General features: G+C 39.0%; 1 pseudogene; it reads left to right on the top strand.

Annotated features, from left to right (window-relative positions):
• LOC127446425 (dolichyl pyrophosphate Man9GlcNAc2 alpha-1,3-glucosyltransferase-like) overlaps window positions 1–25,324 on the top strand; it is a 29,612-nt pseudogene that overhangs the window by 2,518 nt on the left and 1,770 nt on the right.

Raw genomic sequence — 25,324 nt, forward strand, 5'->3', positions numbered from 1 at the left:
CAGCATAAAAGTTATCCATGTGATTCCAGTGGTTAAATCCATGTCTTCAGAAGCAATGTGATAGATGTGGGTGAGAAACAGATCACTATTTAACTCCTTTTACTATAAATCTCCACTTTCACATTCTTCATTTGGTTTTGGCAATTCACATTCTTTGTGCATATCACCATCTACTGGGCAGGGAGGAGAATATATAGTAAAAAAGGCCTTAAATATGGATCTGTTTCTCACCCACATCTATCATATCACTTCTGAAGATATAGATTTAACCACTGGTGTCGTATGGATTACATTTATGCTGTCTTTATATGCTTTTTTGACCTTCAAAGTTCTGGCCACCATTCACTTGCATTGTATGGACCTAAAGAGCTAAGATATTCTTCTTAAAATCTTCGTTTTCTAAGTCATACACTTTTTTTTTAAAGCTGTCTCTAAATGTGATGATGATATTGGTTCTGTCCAAGTGCAGAGGCAGGGATGTGTTTAAGTTGTTTAAATGAAAATGTAGGCCTATTCTTTATGTGGCTGTGGAATTACTGATATGCAATGGTATGGCTTATATGACTGAACACTATTCTGTAACCTTAAAGTTTGTTTGAACATCTGTAGTCTTCATCCACACAGTCACATGGTTACAGCAAGTTTCACTTTTAAATTGTTTTTAATGCTTTTTGGACACACTTCCCTCCCCTGTATGTCCCCACTATTTCTTCTTGCAGATGTTTTGATCTACATTCCGGCAGTTTTGCTCTACTGCTTCTACCTCTGCAATGAGTCCCCTAAACAAAAGGTAACTAAGTGGCTGTCAAGTTTTTTAATCATTGGGATGAGTGATTTGGTAATTTGGTCAGTGTTTGTCTATGTTCTCATAGGTCGCCACAGCCCTCTGCATCCTTATGTATCCAGGACTTACACTGACTGATTATGGCCAATTTCAGTATCCTTAACCCTAATTCTGCTCTGGTATTTAATATTTGGTATATATTATTTTGTATTTATGTGCCCATAATCAGATTTAGTGCTGACAATGTGCACCTTAATTTGCACATTATTTGCACAATAATGTTAGCTGCATGGTCGGAACAGTCACTAGCACATAGGGGGCCCTGGGTAGCTCAAAGAGTATTGACGCTGACTACCACCCTTGGAGTCGCAAGTTCGAATTCAGGGCGTGCTGAGTGACTCCAGCCAGGTCTCCTAAGCAACCAAAATTTGCCCGGTTGCTAGGGAGGGTAGAGTCACATGGGGTAACCTCCTCGTGGTCGCTATAATGTGGTTCTCAGCCAGAAATTCTCGTTCTTGGTGGGGCATGTGGTGAGTTGTGCGTGGATGCCGTGGAGAATAGTGTGGGCCTCCACACGCGCTACGTCTCCACGGTAATGCGCTCAACAAGCTACGTGATGAGATGCACAGATTGACAGTCTCTGACGCAAAGGCAACTGGGATTCATCCTCCGCCACCTGGATTGAGGCGAGTCACTACGCCACCACGAGGATTTAGAACGCACTGGGAATTGGACATTCCAAAAAGGGGAGAAACAAAAAAACACTAGCACATAGATACCCATATTCAGTAGATATACACAACAATTCCGTATCCACAGTCTCATTTATCAGTAAATGACAAAGACATTCTAAACTAAAAATCAAATTATAAATTAAATAAAGATTCATTTGCAGTCTTTGGATGGCAGAATAAATTATTATCCAAACTCAACAATTCTGAAATTATTACCTACGAGTGAAACACCTAAATGTGCATGTAAAATGCTTAATTTATATTTTTATTTCTTTTAATAGTACTAGATGCATCAAAACTACATTTTACACTACAGTTTGAAAGGGAAAAAAGAAAATATTAAGGAGGCAAATTAAAAATGTGAAATTAATCATGTTAATGGCAAACAAATCTTTAGATTAACCATAATTCATTATTTTAGCTGAAAATATCATAACTTAATTATCTTAATTATTTCAGAGAATAACAGACTTAAAATCTTTCATCTGGCACTTGATTTCACTGCAGGTGGAATTTTTATCATCTTTTATTATTACAGAATTTCACAATGTTAGTGTGCGTTTGACAGATTCGAAAAGCAGCTTTATTGTGTATTTTGTGTGACGTCCTTTTAAATCACCTCGTAACCTCTCACATGTAAGAGTTTATACATTGGTCTTGCAGCCACTTTCTGTGCAAGCATGCTTCTCTTCACTTTTGTGCATTTGTTTATTTAGTAACAATGTACCAAGTGCATTTGAAGGCAAATGTATTGGTGGATTAGTTTGCCTGAGTAGAGACATGTCCAGATGAATCTCTGGCCATGCCTGACCCTCCCTGCTATACCTGTGTATGCAACTGCATATCTACAGTTTATAGGTGTTAGCAGCTCCAATATACAGCTAAACACTTTAATGATATATTGAGTCAAGGGATCTGTTGTGATTTACAACCTATAATGTATAGATTAAAAATTTGTTTTACTATCTAATTTTGATTGTGCAATTTACTCTGTTTCTCCTTTAAGACTTGAGAGTAAACACCCAATGTTATGATTGGCTCTCGGCAGAGGTGGGTAGATTAGCCAAAAACTGTACTCAAGTAAAAGTACAATTACTTTAAAAAATAAATACTCAAGTAGAAGTAAAAGTACTAACATAAATAATTACTTGATTAAGAGTAAGAGAGTATTAGTAAAAGAGTACTCAATTATTGAGTAACTCGTTACTTTCACAAATGACATAATAGACATTAACTCCATTACATTCCATTACATAATACACATTTAACATGTATTACAGAATTATTATTATTATTAATGGAAATTCTGTCATCATTCACCATCATGTTGTTCCAAACCCGTATGACTTTCTTTCTTCCATGCAACATGAAGTAAATGCTAGACAGAATGTTTGCCTGAGTCACTGTTTAACTTCAGTGAATTTCTTTTTTCCTCTATATGTTGAAAGTGAATGGTGAGCGAGACTGTCGGTCCCTAACATTCTGCCTAACATATTTTGTGTTCCACATAATGCAAAGCTTCACACTGGTTTGGAACAACATGAGAGTAGGGAAATGATGACAGAATATTAAATTATGGTGGAGCTATCACTTTAAAGGGGTAGTTTACCCAAAAATGAAAATTCTCATCATTTACTCACCCTCATGCCATCCCAGATGTGTATGACTTCCTTTCTTCTGCAGAACACAAATTAAGATTTTTAGAACAATACTTTAGCTCTGTAGGCCACAATTTTGATGCTCCAAAAAGCAGATAAAGGCAGCATAAAAGTAATCCATCGGACTCCAGTTGTTTAATCCATAACTTCTGAAGTGATATGATAGGTGTGGGTGAGAAACAGATCAAAATTTGTCATTTTTTGCTAGACAGCAGGGGCGATATGCAGAGAATGTGAATCACCAAAAACACAAGAAGAAGAATGTGAAGGTGATCTGTTTCTCATCCACACCTATCACATCTCTTCTGAAGATACTGATTTAACCACTGGAGACTTATGGATTACTTTTATGCTGACTTATGTGATTTTGTTTGACTTTAAAATGTTGCCACCCATTCAGTTGCATTGTATGGACCTACAGAGCTGAAAAATTCTTCTAAAAATCTTCATTTGAGTTCAGCAGATGAAAGAAAGTCACACACATCTGGGGTGGCATGAGGGTGAGTAAATAATGAGAATTTAAATTTTTGGGTGAACTATCCCTTTAAGGGCTCTTTTCAGATCTGGATGAATTTGTCAGTAAGAGAGGTTTGGAAACATTTCTAGTAATTATTAAGGTGAAAATGTCCCACAAGGACATTATATATAATGCTGAAATATAAACCAAAGCAAGATCATGCTTTATTAATGCCTTCTTTCACTATTTCATAGCTTTTAAAGCTTTGCTTAATAAATTATATATAATGCTGAAATACATTTCTTATTTCAGTGTAGTTAAATTTTTCAGAGTCGAAAGAATTTAGATCATTGTTTCTGTACAGCAGTACCTCCGCTCTCTAAACGCAGAGTATGCAGCCTGTGTAGGGCACCAACCCCGGTCGTGGAACACTCGCTGTGTCTGAAACTGCCCCCTATCCACTATATAGTGCACTATTTCGAGTGTCCGCCATTTTGTGGGATTGTCTGAATTCTGAGTAAGCCACTCATTCTTTAATTTTGTTTACTCATTCTTACCCACAATGCACTTTGAGTGTATATTTGATAAATACTCGACAATGGTTAATTGCCCACAATCCACCATGGGGAAGATGTACGAGCTGGGAGTTTACTGCTTCCTCCACTCCTGCAATGTTTTATTTCATGCTGAATATAGTAAATTACTTTTTGACAAATCATTACTTAATTAAAATAACATAATAACATATAGAGAGACAAAACTTACAGATACATTTTAAAATGTACTCTTTATTTGATAAAATGTGTTTACTCTTTATATTAACACACAGTATATATTAAAAATGACAAACAGAATGAAGATTTATTGTATTAATATATTATTTAATAAGAATAACAAGTAAGGCCCAAGTATTTTAAAAGTTCATATGTGATGTTGTTTCTGTGACAGCCCCAGAGATCTGACGCTTGGTGTATACGTCAGTGTCCGAATTCACTCATTTCGTTCACTCACTGCTGAGATATAGTGCATTAACTGCCATTCACTATATAGGAAATAGTGAATGTGTGAACGATTTCTGATACAGCCACTCTCTTCGCCATACGATTGCCTCGGGCCCACACATCTCTCACATGCGCGCCCCGCACACCTCGCTGTGCACGCACAGAAATGCTGTCTGTTCGCGCTCCAGTTGTCAATCACGCGAACAGCAGAGCCAATGCATGTATTTACATTTAACTTGGATGTTTACATGGATTTATACAGTTAATCCACCTGAAGTAGCTGCAATACTTTCCAGTACCCCCGCAAGGGCAAATGCGTAAATACTGCTATAGAGGAATCAACAATAAGGAAACGGGGTGGCAGTCCAGGTAAATCAAGCCTTTTATTTAAGCATCTCCAGCTTCACACTCAAAGCATTGGCTTTTCAGCTTCACAATCAAAGTATTGGCTTTTCAGCTTCACAATCAAAGTATTGGCTTTTCAGCTTCACAATCAAAGTATTGGCTTTTCAGCTTGCAACTTCGGGCGTGTTTGTCTCTGACTCTCTCTCCCTCACTGGCGTTCTCTGTATTCTTTTCAAGCCCATCTCCGTCGTCACTGTAACGAGACACAGGTGTTACGTATCATTAATCACCACGTGATGGCCCTTACCACTAACTCTCTCCCCAGCGACAGACACATGACCATGTCCCGCTCCACATACCCCCACCGCCCAACTCGGGCCCAGGCAACGTCCTGCCAAACCCCCCCCCATTCCTGGAGAGGAAATCAGCCACAACCATCTGTGGCCCTGGCCTGTGGACCACTTTGAATTTGAAGGGCTGAAGTGCCAAGTACCAACGAGTGATCCGCGCACTGGTATCCTTCATACGGTGGAGCCACTGAAGCAGGGTGTGATCTGAGTGGAGGATGAAGGCCCGCCCCAGCAGGTGGTAGCGGAGGGTTAGGACTGCCCACTTGATGGCAAGGCACTCTTTCTCAATAGTGCTGTACTTAGTCTCTCTCAAAGAGAGCTTATGACTAATGTACAGCACGGGGCGCTCCACAACCTCCACCTCCTGCGAGAGCACAGCCCCCAGCCCCCTCCCTGATGCATCCATCTGTAAAATAAGGGGGAGAGAGAAGTTAGGAGCATGTAAAAGCAGCCCGCCACAGAGTGCAGATTTCACTCTCGTGAAAGCCTGTTGGCACGTCTCCGTCCACTGGACTGGATCTGTTGCCCCCTTTTTAGTGAGATCAGTCAAGGGGCTGGTGACATCGGAAAAATTAGGGACAAACCTTCTGTAATAGCCAGCCAGCCCCATGAACTGTCTCACCTCCTTTTTGGACTTGGGAAGTGGGCAGGCTGCTATCGCTGCGGTCTTATCAATTTGGGGACGTACCTGCCCATGACCCAAGTGGAAGCCTAGATACCGTACTTCCACCCGCCCAATTGCGCACTTTTTCAGGTTTGCCATGAGCCCCGTCCACCTCAGCGACTTCAGGATGGCTCTCAGATGCTGCATATGCCTCTGCCAATCATTACAGTATATAATGATATCATCTAAGTAGGTAGCGGCATATGTAGCGTGTGGCCGGAGGATCATATCCATTAAGTGCTGGAACGTGGCGGGAGCCCCAAACAAACCAAACAGAAGAGTGACGTATTGATGTAATCCAAACGGTGTGGAAAAGGCCGTTTTTTTCTTGTGATTATGGAGTTAAGGGGATCTGCCAATATCCCTTAGTTAAATCCAGTGTCAAATAAAATTGAGCCACACCCAACCGATTGAGCAGTTCGTCAATTTGGGGCATTGGGTACGTGTCAAATTTAGACACCGCGTTGACTTTCCAGTAATCAACACAGAACCGGACTGACCCATCACTCTTAAGTACAAGAACAACCGGGCTCACCCAATCGCTGTGCAATTCTTCTATTACCCCCATCTCGAGCATTGCCTCTAATTCATCCCGAATAACCTTCTTCTTGTGTTCGGGTATGCGGTATGGCCGACTACGCACTACCACTCCTGGTGGGGTCTCGATATGGTGTTGTATGAGGTTAGTCCGACCGGGAAGAGGAGAGGCAAACCCTTTTTGCAACCTGGCCACCTCCGTGAGCTGGGACGGCGAGAGGTGGTCTCCACAAGGGACTGGGGTGAATGGATTGGCTTTGAACTTTACCTCTGGCCCGAGCTCCGCCCTCTCCGGAAATACCGTTGCCATGGACATGGGGACCTACTCTCTCCATAATGTAAGGAGGTTGAGGTGGTAAATTTGACGTGCCCCACCTCTATCCGTTCGTTTAACTTCATAATTGAGGTCCCCAACTCGCTGTGTAACCTCAAAGGGTCCTTGCCACATGGCGAGCAATTTCGAGCTCGATGTGGGGAGTAATACAAGTACTTTGTCTCCCGGTGCAAATTCCCGTAGCTGGGCACCCCTGTTATACAGCCGCTTTTGTGTCTCTTGAGCTTGGAGCAAATTCTGTTGTGACAACTGACCCAGTGTGTGTAGCTTTGCTCGAAGATCAAAGACATATTGAATTTCATTTTTGCTCTGGGAAGCTCCCCCCTCCATGCCTCCCGTATGACGTCAAGCACCCCGTGGGGCCGGCATCCATACAGGAGCTTGAAGGGGGAAAACCCTGTGGAGACTTGCGGGACCTCCCTGACTGCAAATAATAGGGGGTCCAGCCACTTGTCCCAGTTTCTAGCATCCTCGTGTACGAACTTACAAATCATGTTTTTTAGGGTGCGATTAAATCGTTCCACCAGCCCGTCAGTTTGTGGGTGATAAACGCTGGTGTGAATTGATTTAATCCCCAACAATTCATAAAGTTTGCATAGTGTGCGTGACATAAACGTAGTGCCCTGGTCGGTGAGGATTTCTTTTGGAATCCCCACCTGGGAGACAATTTTGAAGAGTGCCTCCGCAACACTGCGTGCTGAGATGTAGCGCAGGGGCACTGCTTCCAGATATCGCATTGCGTAATCCACCTGGACTAACACAAACTAATATCCGTGTGCTGACCGTTCTAATGGCCTCACGAGGTCCATGGCAATTCTTTCAAAGGGGACCTCGATTAGCGGTAATGGCCGCAATGGCGCTCTTGGGGTGGCCGGTGGATTCACCAACTAACATTCGCGGCATGCCGCACACCATCTGCGCACATCCCCACGAATGCGCGGCCAATAAAAGCAGGCCATTAAACAGTGTACTCCACAACTGCTCATGACATGCGGGACAAAGTACACTGATATATTGCTGCACTGATTTAAAAATGTACACATAAAAACTGATGTCATAAGACCCCGGTTACAGAATCACCCTGAAAATGACCATCACATTACACAAAAAAGCCCGCGTTAGGATTAGAGCCAAAGCTTACCTCAGCGTGCTGCCTTAAGTTGGAGCTGTGATTTTAATCTTGAAATATCAGCTTGTCTTGGTGTTAAATGAAGGCATTGCATGATGAAACTATTCTTTTTTCACTGTGCGGAGCAAAGTGTTTCACTTTGAAGAGTTTGATGCTGCAGCACTGATGACTTTAGTGACAGTCTATGACAGCAGCGCGTGCCTCGGTGTGAACTTCCACTCTTGTAAAAGTCCCATTCAGTAATCTCTCAATAAATTACGCATTAATTAAAATTAAACCAAGTAATGTAATGACAGGAACGCCTCCCACTGTAAAGAAGTTAAAGTAAAAAAATGTCATTAGAAATTTACTTGAGTGAGAGTAAGAAGTACCCACTTTTAAACCTACACTAAAAGTATTTTTCCCCAAAAAGTTACTCAAATAAATGTAACGGAGTAAATGTAGCGGATTACTACCCACCTCTGGCTCTCGGCTCTTGACTGATCTGCTCTTTCTGCTTGCCATCTCACTGCTTACTGCTACTAGGCAGGCTATGGAAGTGATAAGGTAAATTAGACATTTCTGTGCTGTTGTGGAGGTGGTCAGATGCAAATGTCTACCACAGTGTGACATCACAATGTAGAGAAAGTAGCTAACGAGTGTTTTTGTCAGCTTGGTTTCAACAAATGCTCTTTTTGCAGTTAGGAGAAAGTTTTGAGTTCTGAAACTTACAGTATGTTTTTACAGTACAATATTCTCTTGTACTGTCTGCCAAAAGATCAAGGAAAATGTGTTTCTTCATGTCATGACCATTTTAATAGATTACTCAGATTGTTGTGTTTTCATGCTCACAAAATATTTTTTATTGTTTTTAGCATATTTTTTATGTAATGACAATATATTGTACAAAGGTTTCACTGTGCTTTTTGTGTGTATCCAGACTTTTTCTATTGGCCAAGATATCATTGATTGTACTGGTGACCTTTGCCCTCTGCTGGCTGCCCTTTTTGTCTGACCCACATCAAGACAATATTCTCCATCGCCTTTTCCCTGTCTGTTTGAGGTACATTACCTAATGTACAGTAAATGCATCACATACCATCTGGGCAAACCTCTTCAAATCCACCTAAATAGGTTCTGTTCTACTTACTGGATTGCCCTGAAGTTCTGAACCAATTATAACATAGCTGAAAATACCTTGCCATGGGCGAAGAAAAATTGGATGGATAAAATGTTATTTTTCAGCAATGGTTGCAAAAGTAGGCACACCAAATGGTGGTTTTGAGGTTTACTTCAGTTAGGAACTGTGGTAAAATATGTGTAAATCAGCCATATTTACTGCTTAAGGAATAGTTTTTCAACACATCATCACAGCATGGTGCTTTGTTTCTGTGATGCCTTTTCAGCTCTACGTTGTGCCTGTTATAAATGTCCAATGCAGGGTCGGCTTGGAAATGCCCTTGAAATCCTTATCCACATGCATTACATTTATCTATGGATGCATGCATGAATGCATATATACAGTGTCGGAAGAATGTTACTCCTAAGTAGATACGTGCAATAAAGTTCCTGTAAACAGCAAATCATGTTAAAATCTTGCTATTTTATTGATATGAATGCAAATAGAAGAACAACTTGGAGCACTGGTTGTGATCTATCGAGTGCCTCAATAAGACCCCTTGTGTCTAGAGCAAGATTTATCCTTTCGATCTGATTAGCAAACAAGGGGCTCAAGTTGAGTTTATTGGAAACCATTGCTCTGTCCCTGTGCATTGTCTAAAGCCAGGTCTGATCTCTTTTGTAAGTCAGTACTGAAACACAGATTGTACAAGTACAGCAGCTTGCTTTTGAAATGCACCCTAAACCTTGCTGTTGAAGTGACGTGGGACATGCTGTGTTGTGAGAAGTAATTGAAAATTCTGCAGAGGGCTGAGAGCCCAGAATATATCATGCATTTGCTTGACATGAGGCTAACATAATACACAAGGTGTGAGTAATTCTAACCTAGAGCCTTGAGCATTTGTGACGAAGGGAGTGCTAAGCAAGTTTTGGCTTCTGCTTGGTAAAATATAGCCTACACTGATTTCCTGATTAATTTTGATTCAAAAACTCTCAATTCTATTCCGATTTCACTCTGATTCTGTATTGATTCATTTGGGAATATTTCAGTTACATGTCAACCGGACTGTTTAAATGATTGCAAAATCACTTGATTGTGACTGTGCATAATGTGAATTGTGACTGTAAAATCTCCAGGTTCACTGTTTTCACATTCACATATTTCCATTTTTTATTTTTATTTTTTCCAATTACAGATAACAAAACAAAGCTATTATTTATTTAATAATATTATTCAGGAGAAGATTAGGATTAACATTCACAAAGAAACCCAAGGGTCTTCCTTTGCCAAAATAATAAATAAAAAATATAAACAAAAAAGGGGACACGTGCGTGATGGCTGGCTGCAAGGATCTGCTGCTGAACCCAGAATATCTGCAAAAAATAAAAATAAATAAAACAAACAAATGTATATATTTTTTTTATTTGTAAATTTAAATATTATATTGCAAAAGTTTTGGTGCATCCATTGAAAATAATCCATAGATAAAAATAATAATAATAACAATTCGGGAATTTTAAGAATCAATATCAAAATGTTCAAATGAAGTTCAAGATTATTTGTTATTTGTCAAAATCTTTACCCAGCCCTTGTGTTAATGTTTGAGTAGGTTTCAGGAGTGGCACGTATTCTAATTGCGAAAATGAACTGTTTGGCCAGGAGAAACTATGGCCATTAATTTTTACTATACCTCTACGTTAACCTCAAGCCGACAAAAATGGTTACAAATGGTGCTGTCTTAAAAAGGCCTATAAAGAGTGACATCTTTGGTCTTTGTGTGTGGCAGCTTTTACATTTTGCCCATGTGTCCAAACTTAGAGGCCATTCCATGACATTGGGTCAGAGAGCAGAGAACATTATGGAAGTTCTTCCATGTGCATCAATGGTGGTCTCATTGGTGATGACTGTGAGTCCTCTAGCTCATCTTCAGCTGTACTGTCCACTCCCTCATACACACAGCTGTGAAAGGCAGCAACTGTGTTTTCGAGGACTGGGCAGTATGGGGGGTTTCTCAGAAGAAGGGCTACAACTTTCAGATCATTTACTAATTCCACTGTTGCACAACTGTTAAAGGCAGACAGTCTTTGAGGGATCACATGGCGGTACCCCAGTGGAAAGGTCAATGGGCGCTTATAGCAGATTGGTTTCCTAAAGGGCGCAATTCAGTCTTTTACAGACGGCAAAACCACAGTCTTCACAAGCTCTGTGTCAGTATTAATGTGCTTGGTATGCAGCGAGAAAGTTGTAAGATAAGCTTCATACATTCAACCCTGTGTCCATGAGTTTACAAATAAGCACATAGCTTTTTTGACATCCAGGTACACTGACAGGGAAATTTATGATTGTGTAATACTTCACCCTTGCCCTTTGTACAAATGCCCCCCAAGAATGCCCACAGGAATTTTTATGGCACTTTCAGTTGGAAAATGATTACTCCGAGTAATGCCACTTATTTGCTTTCTCTTCAAGACACATGCCATTTAAAGATGCATACCTTATTTGTTAGTGCTAATTTTGCATGCATGATCATGAATTTTATAATGCTGCAACATACTACTTTGTTTCACAGTATAAAAACATAAAATCCAACACTTTGTACCATTTATGTTATTAAAGGGCTGTCAATCCTTTTAAAAAATTGTAGTCGAATTAGTTATGTTAAATACCTATTAATCAATCAAATTAAGAACAATTAATCACATTTATCAATATTTACTGTGTAAAGCCACCAAATGAAGATATTCCAAAGACATTGCATTATGGCAGGCAAACACATTGAGTAGAAATTACAAAAAGTGTTTTTAGAAGTTTTAATTCCATATCATTGAATATAAGCCTATCACTGGTCTACAGTCCACAGCCATTTATTTTTCTTTTCTTTTTTTCTGAGGAAGACATAAGGGTTCACTCAGGACTTGTTATTGTATTCCATCTGCAATATTTTTTAACTTGTCTATGTACATACACTCAATGAGGACTTTATTAGAAACACTATGGTCCTAATAAAGTATCTGATGTGGTTCTACTAACTTCTACTGTTGTAGCCCATCCGCCTCAAGGTTCAACATGTTGTGCATTCTGAGATGCTATTCTGCTCACTACAATTATACAGAGAGGCTATCTGAGTTACCGTAGTCTTTCTGTCAGCTCAAACTAGTCTGGCCATTCTCCTTTGACCTCTCTCATCAACAAGGCGTTTCTGTTCGCAGGACTGCCGCTCACTGGATATTGTTTTGTTTTTGGTACCATTCTGAGTAAACTCTAGAGATTGTTGTGTGTGAAAATCCCAGGAGATCAGCATTTACAGAAATATTCAAACCAGCCCATCTGGCACCAACAATCATGCCACGGTCTAAATCACTGAGATCAAACTTTTTCCCCATTCTGATGATTGATGGGAACATTAATTGAGCTCCTGACCTGTATCTGCATGATTTTATGCATTGCACTGCTGCCTTATGATTGGCTGATTAGATAATCGTATGAATAAGTAGGTGTTCCTAATAAAGTGCTCTGTGAGTGTATGTGTTAGACAGATATGTGTCCTTCGTCATGTCTTTCTGTATTACAGCTTTTCGCCTCTGCAAATGGATATTCTTGGCTTCTTGCGCCACGAACTGCATGTTTTTAAAGATGCCATGTTGCACTCATTTTTTGAATGCAAGAATGCATCATGTGTAAAAGGCTCCACCTTCTCTTCTTGAGCTGTGGCTGCACTCACTGCAGACATGTTATTTATATACAGCAGATGCACTGATGTATCGGCAGATAAAAGCAATAATCTGCACTACTGTACATCGGCCGATTGTTAAAAACAGCCGATGATCAGGGCTAATTACTACCTTTCAAAAGGGGCAGAAAACACATCCGACAATTAGCCTTCAACTCATGCTGATTGTGAAAGAAAATTTCTCTTTTGAAATTACTTTGAATTGGGTGACAATGAGCCTAACAAGAGGCTATTCAGAATTTAGAAAAATGTGGGTTAATAATGTGCTTTTTGTTTAAGCGTTTTGTTTATATCTGAGACCAGTTACTCTGAAACACGGTAGACATGTAGAGACATAGATAATAAAGTTATTATTTAAAGTTGTGTAATTCATTATCAGTGATTTGAAACAAGGTAGCATTAACCACCAAACTACACCACCAAACTATAGGTATCGGCACAGGTTATTCTAAATAATCGGATATTGTTATAGGCATGCTTTTTGTTTGTGTGTGTGTTTGTGTGTACATGTTTATGCTACATTGTGGGGACCAAATGTCCCCACAAGGATAGTAAAACCTGAGATCACCTACATTGTGGAGCCCAGCCAGCTGTCCCCACGAGGGAAATGGCTTAGTAAACATACTAAACGATGTTTTTTGAAAATATATAAATGCAAAAAGGTTTCTGTGAGGGTTAGGTTTAGGGGATAGAAATTATCGTTAGATCTGTATAAAATCCATAAAATGCATGGAAGTCTATGGAGAGTCCCCACAATGATATAAAAACAAGTTTGTGTGTGTGTATGCAAATGTGCCACAAATTTTGTATCGGGGCACCTCTAGGTACTTCAAGCTTGACGCTCCGATGGTATGAAAATTCCTTATTATAGAATTTACATACGGATCCAACACTCTCTCAAGGCAAAATTGTCAGGATTCGTACGACTTTTCCAAATTTGGCTAATTCGTATGATATCGTGCGACTGCGCTCGTATGAATTCATATGACTTTCACTACAGCCAGTGACGTCGCTGGACATTGTTTCCATATAATACGTGACAATTACTTGCTTCTGTCACACACAACAGCTTCCTCTCATGTTTACACACTCTACTGAATGGTTAAGTTTAGATAAGGGGTTTGGGTAAGGACGTAATATTAATAAGTATGTCCTTAACGCCTCGTGCGTGGAACTCACTCTTACTTCCTCATTTGACGTCCGGGAATTTGCACATGATGAAGTCATACGACATCGTGCGAGACCATATGATGTAGCCAACTCGTAAATTATGTACAAATTTTCATGAGATCAGGTTGAAATGAACATGTTAAATTGACAGCCCAAGTCATTACCAAAATACTAGGTGTATTTGCAAAATCTCATCATGATTTACACAGAATTGAACAACTGTGATCTTGCAGTCAGAGTATCAGTCGTTCTCATTGTATCATTGTGTCCGGAGTGTATTAGTTTAGTGACTTTGACAGCATGTGTTTGTTGACAGGATAAAGTGGCAAACACATGGTGCAGCTTGAATGTGCTGATAAAGATCAAGACCCTGCTGTCCAGAGAGACTCAGCTGTTCCTCAGGTAATCCTTCACTATCCATTTAACCGCCACCCTTTCTATTTTTCCTTTGTCTTTGTATGTATCTCCTCCTATCAATCTATCTCACTCGATTCCCTCTTACCAAGTTTGCAAAACACATCTGATTGTAATGGAGGGCACAGAAGGATTATGAGATGTTAATGATATCGGATAGATTTGTGACTAATGATATGTGGACACTAATCTGCAGGTGCTCGGGCTTGGTCAAGATTATTTCTTTGAATATTCCCTTCAGAATTTTTTAACGATCTCTGTTTGTGTCTCAGTTCAGTCTATTTGTGCAGGGTCTTTAATTATTTTTGTCATTGGCATTAATTTTTATGAACACAAATTTTTTATGAACATCTGTTTGAAGAACTTTATTAATAAGGCTGTGCTGTGCATCCAGTTTTATAACCTCATGGATATTAATGTTATTTTCAAAACACCCACACAAAATGTGTTTTTATGTGGATATGTGTTAAAATGTTCGTTAAAGGGATAATTAACCCAAAAAATTAAAATTCTGTCATCATTTACACATACCATCGTGCTGTTCCAATCCCATATGACTTTCTTTCTTTTGTGGAACATTAAAGAAAATGTTAGGCAGAATGTTAGCTTCACACCGTGAGGTATCTTTTCCATGTTAATCAGAGTTTTTGTCCTAACCAGCCGCAACAACGACATGCATCGAGCAACAGGAACTTCTTTCCTTGACTGGGTTTCTATTTTTGCAACGTCGTGCTGGGCAGCTCTGTCCACAAATTAACTATTTTAAGGGTCTAAAATCCTTATAACAATATTTTAACCTTCTGAGACTCAAGCATGACTGCTATGTGCATTTTACATTTCCCTAATAAATTTTAAATAATACCAAGCTATAGATGGTCAGATTTTTTTAATCAATTATGTTTCCAGGATTATTGGTTATTCATGTTTTTGAGACAAGACAGACATTACATCAGAAATTAGCATAATTAATTCTGATTCAAAGTAATGGCCAGCATCATCCAATCATTGCCAACCATATTAAAACAAAATTATACATTATAAATTCAGAATCTATGCACTGATTACCATTGTCCCATGTCTGCTAAACATGTTGAGTAGTTCAAACATCATCTGCAGCCTGAAACTGAACTTTTGATCAGGTTTTAAGAGTAAATGCACTTAGCTGCATAGAGAGCTATAGGATGCTCCCTGTTTAGTGAATGACTTAACCTCCAGTGTGCTGTCTGTCTGCACTGGTCTCAGAACAGTTCTAAATGCACCTGATTTTTATCCTAACTCCATAGAAAGCCTCTGAACATTTTTCAACTTTTGGATGAACCCATTGATTCTCAATGTGATAATGCACTGTAAATATTGGATTTCTAAGGAAAAAAATGCACTAAAGTACACATTAGTGTACATTGTGTTTAGCAGCGTGGTGTTTCACAATAAATCGGTCAAATTTTAAAAATGGCATATCGGATGAAACTAGAGACTCTTTTGACTCAAACAGGTTTCAATGTAGAAACTTAATGAGGTTTCTTACCAGATGAGTACGCGCATGTGTATGCGGAGTTCTGTCACACACACACCATTTCAGAACGGTGGGGAGATGACAGACATAGCATCTCCTTCTGACTTTCTCTCCGCTTCACTGTCACATGGAGATTGGCGAAATAACAACAGGAGTACCATGTGAACAATAACTATGGTAACAAACTACATTTTGTATGGCAAAATTCCACATGTGAAATACAGTCATCTCATTGGGAATACGTGTGATCATTAATTTTGCACAATGGACTTCCATTGGCGAAGAATTTCCCCTTGCAGATTTTGTGTGGAGCTCAAGTTTGGTGATCTTTGACAGGACGTGTTGACCAATAGGAAGTTTGGCAGTGGTTTGGCAGTGACCTCTATGTGGGCGGTGCTTTGTACATGGCTACACTGAATATTCATAATAGAGAAGGATATCATTTTACACATGGCAAAGTTAGGCCCGGTCACATTTACCTTTGCACAGCGAAATTCCGTGGGCTAAGAAGGCGTGGGCGGATGTTGAGTGCGTGTGAAACCAGCACTGCCCACATAGAGGTCACTGGCAAACCACGCAACTTCCTGTTGGGAAAAACCCGGAAGAGAATTCCCTCGAGATTTTCCTATGGGTTTTTATAAGGGCAGTTTTGAATTTATATGTAAAATAAGGTCTGTGGTAAACATTACTTGACGACACATGGATGTTTTGTTCTACAACATAAATTACAGACAGATTTTGAAGCCGTTTTGATTGCACGTTTTTAAAAAAAAAAATACACGGTGGCTTCACAATTCATGTTTGTGGTATGAAAGTATGTAATTTATGTTGTAGAACAAAACATCCTCGTATCTTCAAGTAATGTTTACCAGAGACCTTTTTTTACTCATAAGTTGAAAAACCCCTTTATAAAAACCCTTAGAAAAATCCCAGTGGAACTCATGGCGAATTAGACTTCCAAGTTCACCAACAAATTGACGTCATGGCTGAACAGCTCTATTTCAGAACCCTTATATCAAGTGGAGCCTACAAGGTTAGCATAGCAAAGCATAATGCAGCGGTCCCACAGACATTCTATGGGCGGTACATTGGCGAGGAGACCAGAAGCCGTTTTGTTTTGCTTCAGTGTGCTACATAAACTGCTTTTGTGAGGAGACAGCTCATCATTTAATGAACTGACCACCTGTCCGCTAATCTTCAACATGTTTTAGACTAAATCCTTTTGGAATAAACTATGTGTGGACTTTACTACGATAAAATTGCTGTTTTTTAAGAGAAGACATGGACAATTTTGCAACAGGTACGTATCAGTTTCCGCCTCTTCCCATTCATTTTCATGGTATCTGCAAACGTTGACCTGCTGTCGTAACACGTTAGTTGACCATTACGCTCCATCCAATGGTAAAAGCGTGGAGTTTGTTATCTCGGTATAGAAGATCTCTGTCTATTTGCCTGTCAAAGTTCACCAAACACAAAATCTGTGAGGGGAAATTCTTTGCCACCGGAAGTCAATTGCGAGGTTTCCCATTGAGATTACTGTATTTTGTCTGCAAAATTTCGCCATACAAAGTTAAATGTGACTGCGCCTTTAACTTCAAGTAGGTACAGCTGCAGGCCGGAGATGTCCAAATGGGGGCAGAATCTCCAAAAGAGGCCAGGGTTACTCTAAAATGGGGATGCGCCAACTAGAAAAAAGGGGCGTCACTTCCACTCACGGTTAGGGTTAGGGAAAGGGTTAGGTTAGGCGCTCCCTATATCTTTGCTGGGGGTTTGGAGCTCCCGCCTCTTTTTGGAGCTCTGCCTGCAGCTATATCCTTCTATTTTACTTTGCCCTGTGTATGTCTGTGATTGTATATTTATCCCCTCAGGGCTTGCCATTAAAATCATATGCCCATACACAGCTTTAGTGAGAAAATGAGTTAAGTTCAATAAACAGAATGTTCTACTTGACTGTTCTGGTTTAGGATTATATTGTAATTTATCATAATTTTAGTGTATGAATACCACGGTTAATGTACCTAGTGTGGGCAGACAGGTTGCTTGTCACTAGAATCTTATCACGTCGCATCTGGTTAGGACACAGTGTCAGTCACCATTCACTTACATTGCATCTTTTTTTTCCATACAATGAAAGAGAATGGTGACTAAGGCCTGTGTATTGTGCTAATTATTCACATGGGTGTATTGTGCTGATGATAGAATTTTCATTTTTGAGTAACCTATCCCTTAAAAAAAAGAAATATTAATTGAGTCAGGGTCACCCTTTCACAGCACGCTATCACCTGTCACAATCGCATCAGTTATTGTATGTTTGACCCAGATGCTTGTCCCAGTAGGTTCAATCAACTCTAATGGTGGGGTCCTTAAACTTATGCCATGTTCACCATTCCAACAAACCTTTCCTCCAAAGGAGTGAAGATTGAAGGGTTGAAGAAATTCTGTGAGTGCTCGCCAGTATTTCATGCATTTACTGCATGTCTTTCTTGTTGACGATGGGGATGTATAAAAAGATCAGGCAGCCGTGTTCCATGGGATAGATTACCGGCTTTGGCACTGGGGGCCCTTGATCGTATTGCTCTGCTCTGTTTGTGTGTATGATAAATCTGTCATTAATGCATGGATGTATCTAAAGAAATTATTTTGGTTTGTTTGTGTTTACAGTTTCACTCTCACTCTCTTGTTCATCCTGCTTTCATTGTTAAAATTGTTATCCAAACCTACTCTATGGCAGTTCAAGCTCGCCTTGTTAAGTGGTGTCATAATTATGTGTTTGCCTATGACACTTCAACAATTTGACCACTGACTGTCCCAGTCTGTTTTTAATGTAGGCAAACTCCTCCCTGACATTTTTCCTCTTCTCCTTCCAAGTCCATGAGAAGTCCACCCTTCTAGCTGCCTTGTAAGCACCTTAATATAATAATTATAACTACATAATCAAAATTCGGAGAACAGTACTTTGCTTAACACACATAAATATATATATTTGGTGTACACAAAAATAGTCTAATGGTTTCATAAAATGTTTTCAATTTAGTAATAGTTTAGTATAGTTTGGTTATTTCCTGTTTAGTATTCTGCATATGTATTTATTCATATATGTAGTACTGCAAAAGACCTTATAGGTGAAGCGTGTTATTTCCAGCCTGATTTCATAAAATTATGTGACTGTGCAGACATTTATCCAAAAGGTTATTGCATGGTTCATTGCACGTACAGCAGCAATTGCGAGGTGAAATGTCTACTGTGTTGCACTAAAAGGTTAATGCTCTCCCAAATAGATGAGGTTATTTAGGTTAATGCTCTATTAAGTTTTAAATCAGCAAAACCTACCTCCCTTCCCTAAACCTTAAACCTAACCGATAATGCCATAAAAAGGCAAATGTGAGGTAAAAAAATTTAAACAGATTATGTTTTGTTAATTAATGGTCTATCGAGTTTTAAATAAGAAAACTGATCTCCCTACCTTAAACTCTTAGGCTACGTCCACATTAATCCGGATACATTTGAAAACAGCGTTTTCTTTTTGAAACGCTCTCCATCCACATTGCCATTTTCAAGCATTTTCCAAAAGTTTCTCGTCCTTTGAACTCCTAAATTCGCCAGTCCATGTACGGTCTGAAATGCAATTGTCCTTGAGTTCCGTCGCAGGACAGCAATTCCGAGGAAACTTCCTGTCGCCTTTGCAGGAATGCAGTGGATATCAGGCACAACAACGCTGCTACAACATGGGCCAACATCTTGATGGTTTTGGGTTAAATGGATCACATGACTGCGTCACATGACAACAAATACATCATCGTTTTCAGATATCTCTGTTTTCCCCATCCACACTAAAACGCAAAGACAGCGTTTTCAAATGTATCCACTTGGGAGAGTGTTTTCAAAAAAACTCAATTTTCCCTGTCAAAAATGCCATCTCAATGTTAACGGAAGGCAAAATGTAGAGAAAAAGATGCCTTTTCAAACAAAAATGTATTAGTGTGGGGAAGTGGCCTTAAACCTAAACATGAATGATAGCTGAAGTAACAAGGTAATTTTGTGGTACTTCGATACATTGTTGCCTTCTTCCCCAAATAAAATGTGCAATTTCTCCATAAAGCAGTTTAACCACAAATAAAACTTGTCTTAAATAAATGTGACTGGTGGGCAGACATTGGCTGTGAATGAAAACACTCACTCGTTAATTCATTCTCTTTATAGTGAATGTCACAGAATAGGGGGCGATTTCAGACCATTCTGATGGGAACTAACCAGTTAATTACAGTCACCTGTGATAGGTCAATGACACGTGGCATCCGCTAAAATATAAAAAAAAAATTTGTCTTTCGCAGTGTGTGCCGCAAACAGTCCTGCATGAAAATGCAATCGAATTCTCGGGAATGAGCTTGACAAGCGGAGGCATCTCCGTGTAGCCGCCGGATGCCTCTTTCACTATCCCAGAATGAATAGGGAACTCACGGTTATCACATCCCGTGTTACCGCCTTTACATGCTACTAATGGACTTTTTCATTCTATGACCCTGCTGATCCTGCTCGATTAAAACCTGGATTGTATCTGCCTGCACATGACACTTCATCTGTAATTACTGGTTTCAGATTTCACGATCGTAAAATGAATCGTAATTGTTAGGTAGAGAATCATAATCGAATCGAATTGTTGTCAGAGCAAATCATGCCACCCCTAACAGATGGAAGCCCCCCCAATGTTCAAGACAAAACTACCCCCTTGGTCAAATTACATTCTTAAAGAAATAGTTCACCCAAAAAATGAAATTCTCTCAGCAATTACTCACCCTCATGCCATCCCAGATGTGTAGGACTTTCTTTCATCTGCTGCTGAACACAGACACAGATTTTTAGAAGAATATTTCTGCTCTTAAGGTCAATACAATACAAGTGAATGGGTACCAGTAGTAGTTTTTTACAAAAACTAAAGAAGAATGTGAAATCATTTCACTTCAGAAGTTATGGATTTAACCATTGGAGTTGGATGGATTACTTTTATGCTGTCTTTATGTGCTTTTGGAGCTTCAGAGATTTGGTACCCATTCACTTACATTGTATGGACTAACAGAGCTGAGACATTCTTTTAAAAAATCTTCATTTGTGTTCAGCAGAACAAAGAAAATCATACACATCTGGGATGGCATGAGGGTGAGTATATGATGAGAGAATTTTCATTTTTGGGTGAACTATCCCTTTAATCTGCCTATCCAAGTACACATGACACGATGAGTAATCGAATATTTGAAGGAGGGGCGTCAGTTAAGGAAGTGCCTGTAATCAGAGGCGGACTGGCCATCGGTAGGACTTTTCCCGGTTGGCCAGCCACAATATGCCAAAGTGTGCGATATGATGAAAGGGGCCGAGATAAGCTGAAGGAGGCCGGGAAACGGTTAGTACGACTTTGCAAAAATCGAACTGCTAAAGCGTTTACATTGCATTTACATTTTAAATGGTCATAGAATTTACTCATAATATGAAGATTTAATTGTAAATATGTACATTTCTATAGCTCTGCTTGATTTTAAGTTGTAATCTGGGCCACCCCTAAAATGGGCCATACCACTAACATTGCCTGAGTAGTTCAAGTGAATGCAAAAGAAAAAAAAGAATTTTTTTTTTTTTTGCTTGTGTACCAGTTTAGTTGATTGATAAAGTTAAACCTCTTTAACTTAATGCTGATGATTCCAATTAATAAAAGCAAGTTGTCTGTTGAAGTAACAAAAAATACAAAATCTAACAACAAAGTTGAAATAAAAGCTAGCATTTAACCTGTCAATCAGACACACTTGGAAGTTGCATTTGTTACTATAGCAACAATAATAGGCTGTGGGCGAGTTTTCTCAGAATCAACATTGGTCGGTAGAAAGAAAAAAAAAACTGTAGTGCTCTTTGAACTGAAAATAAGGTAAATATTCTCACGTCATACAGACTAACATTATTAAGAATAATGAATAAATAAAATCAACTCATTTTTCTGTTTTAAATATCCTGATGGTAGTGTAGTAAGAAACAACCCTACTCACAAATGGACTGTTTGAACCAAGAAAAAGTTCAGTTAAGCCCTATAATGATAGCGAATTATAGCAACATGGAGAGATAGTTGCAACAAATAAATAAATCCTTCCTTTTGTACTGAGATTGCAATCACCATTGAAGACAACAAGAGTCAGAGAAAGAGAACAAACAGGGAAGTTTTTTACTATTTAGTGAAGAAAAGTTAGTTTAGGAGTACTTGAGAAAGTGCATGATAATATTTACATTTAGGTAGTCTATCCATGGAAGTATTGTTCCAAGTATTGATTCATTTTTATTAAATGTATCGGTAACTCATTACAATGATGAGTCCTTTCAACTACATAATTATAGAATTGACATCTTATAAACATATTTGCAGTGTAGATATTGTCTCATAAGTCAAATATGTGTTTTACAGGCCAGTTTGCCTTGTCATCAACGAAATACCTCTGATTGCCATTTGGTTTCTGCTACCGTCAACTTTCAGGTAAGATATCAATTGATATGTGTTTCCAAATTCAAATCACAGTACTATAAATAATTAAATCCTCAAGGCCAACATGGAAACAAAGTCAGCAAATGACTATATAGTGAAAGGAAGGGAAGTAGCTGATAGGGGAGTCCTAGCTGTCATCACTAATTGTTGTGTGCATGGTTTAGTGTAAGGATATCACCGGATTACTTGACATAGCCCACATACCATTAAACAAAGACCCCATTGTGTAAACACTGCCCACCATTCTCTAGAGTCATACTGCTTGCTTCCACAAATACAGTTTTAATACCCGTTTTAATGATGCATCTTTATGTTTTTTGTCGAAGACATGAAGCTCTTTGTTATGGAAGAGAATTGGATTATATTGTATGACTGTATAGTTGTTGGACTATTAGGGAAAATATCCACAAGAGCATACAGAGGCAACACATTGCCAGTTTTCTATGCCCCAAAGACACACCATTAAATTTCACACTTTTGGCTAATTATGGTAAAATGTTGTGTAATCAAAATTCACAGCTCGTATTGTTTTTTCTGCATCATGGCCTGTTCTGATGACGACACAGCTTTTTTGCGAATGGCCAGACTCAGCTATGACAATGGTGACGTGTTTCATGGGCTGTGTTCGCAATTGCATACTACACATTCTACTCTTACTACTTCTGCTATGTCAATCTATGCCAGAAATAGTAATATCATGGCAGTATGTCATTACCAAGGTGTTTATTCTGATGCCTTCTGTTCCTCTAAACTCTCACAAATCTGTGTTCTTATAGCAGTGCATCATGTACTGTAAGTTTATCATAGTAACGTCATGTTTATTCATAAATAATTCAAAATGATTAAAAATACTGACTCCGTTATTGTTGATATAATGCAGTATAGACTTTTTTTTTATTTTTTACTTTTTGTTCACAAAGCAGGCACTTTAAGCAGCACATAAACGTTTCAAATAAATAATGTTTCTGGTTATTATATGTAAAATTCAAACCTCTGTCTGAGTTCCGTGTCGTCTGCTCTGCAATAAAAAAACAAACATCATGCAATCTTCCGTGACTGATGTAGGTTCAGGACATGACAGGTAGCGCAGAGTGTCTAGCTTGACGGCTCTCTTTCCAACTCAAAACCGCAACCGGCAAGTCTCACCAGTCGGTAAGGCAAGGCGCGGTTCAAGTTGAAGACACCTAATGGCAGTGGATAGTACTTCACTTTAAAGCTAAAAAGTATCATAAAAGTAGTCCATGTGACTCGTGTGTCAGATTTCAACTTTTCTTGGGTTTGGCACACTTTAGGTTTTGGTGAAAAACGACTTCGAATTTTAAGTCTTTTTCTATGAAAAATTGGCGCAATTTGTTTTTAGTGCTAAACAACGCAAGTTCTTGTTTGAACAGGCGAGCTACTGTGAACGAGCATTTCTCACAACGTGCTTGAATGTGCAACGAACGTCATGATTTTCTTTGAAAACATTTTTTTAAGCACTGCCATTATATTGAAAAGACAGTGGCCTATCTCATTAAAACATCTTTTGTGTTTCGCATAAGAAAGTCCATTCCCATTCGGAATGACATGAGGGAAAAGTAAATTGTGACAATTTAAATTTTGGGGTAAATTTTTTTTTAATTCTTCAGGGGGATACATAATCAGTTATTGTATACATCCCCCCATGGGTCTGTATGTTTTTAACGCTTATGTGTTTCGTCTGCTCTTTGTAGCATACTCCCCTTGCTGTTGAAGGACAGTTTACTGTTGCCGTATGTGGTGACCTCTTTCTGAGTCTGTATCTGCTCTCTGCTTTAGAGAGAAGTACAGATGAGGAGCTAAGGCCGGGCCTGTACTGCAAACTCTTTCAGTACTGTCTTCCTAAACTCAACCTTAATGATCATCAAATGGAAAGTAAGTTAACTTTGACGTCACGACCCCATTACTCAACACCACTGACATTAAAGGAATAGTTTACCCAAAAAATAATGTAAAAAATGTCATTATTTACTCACCCTAATGTTGTTGACTTTCTTCTGTAGAACACAAAAGTAAGATGTTAGGGACTGATTCACCAAGCCTCAGTCACCATTCACTTTCATTGCATATTTTGTCCTTACAATGAAAGGGAATGGTGACAGACATTCTGCATAACATATTTTTTTGTTTCACAAATTAAAGTCACACAGGTTTGGAACAACATGAGTGTGGGAAAATTATGACAAATTTCATTCTGGGTGAACTGTCTCTTTAATTAAATTTATGCCAGTGAAAAAGTTGGCTTAGCCTACTGTCCCCACCTGAAAAGTGACATCACTTTCACTTTTCAGATTAGTTTGACCCCTTGCTCATCCTAGTGCTTTTGAGGACTCGACATTTCAGCAGCTCTTTGCATAAATGACTGAGACAAGGAGATGGGCTATTTATGTAGTGTGAGTCATTAACACAGGTTTGCCTAGATATATTTATTTACACAAGAGACATAAATAAGGGTTGCTCACACCAGCACTTCCACTGATCCTTCACTCCATCTGTCCTAAATAGACATGTTAATGTTTATGCCACCCTCCCCGAAACAGGGTGGAAAATAAACATCTAGTTATAGGGTTCTGTCTCGTGCTGTTGTCCGACTTATCTAGGACAGGGGTTTTCAAAATGTTTGATGCCAAGGACCCCCAAATAGACGATCTGTTTGCGAGGGACCCCATACTTAATATATAAAGGCCGCTATATATTTTTATGTATACAGATACATATATATTGTGTAAAAATAGCAAGCGTGATATAAAGTCAACATGTTGTTCGCCAAATTAATGAATTGGCTTTTATATTGTAATAGTACTAAAGCCAAAAGAAATATAAAACATTGTCTGGAAAATATTTACTTTGTATTAAGTTGAGTTCAGCCT

This window comes from Myxocyprinus asiaticus, chromosome 9 (genome assembly GCF_019703515.2).
Source record: "Myxocyprinus asiaticus isolate MX2 ecotype Aquarium Trade chromosome 9, UBuf_Myxa_2, whole genome shotgun sequence".
In the NCBI taxonomy this organism is placed as follows: Eukaryota; Metazoa; Chordata; class Actinopteri; order Cypriniformes; family Catostomidae; genus Myxocyprinus; species Myxocyprinus asiaticus.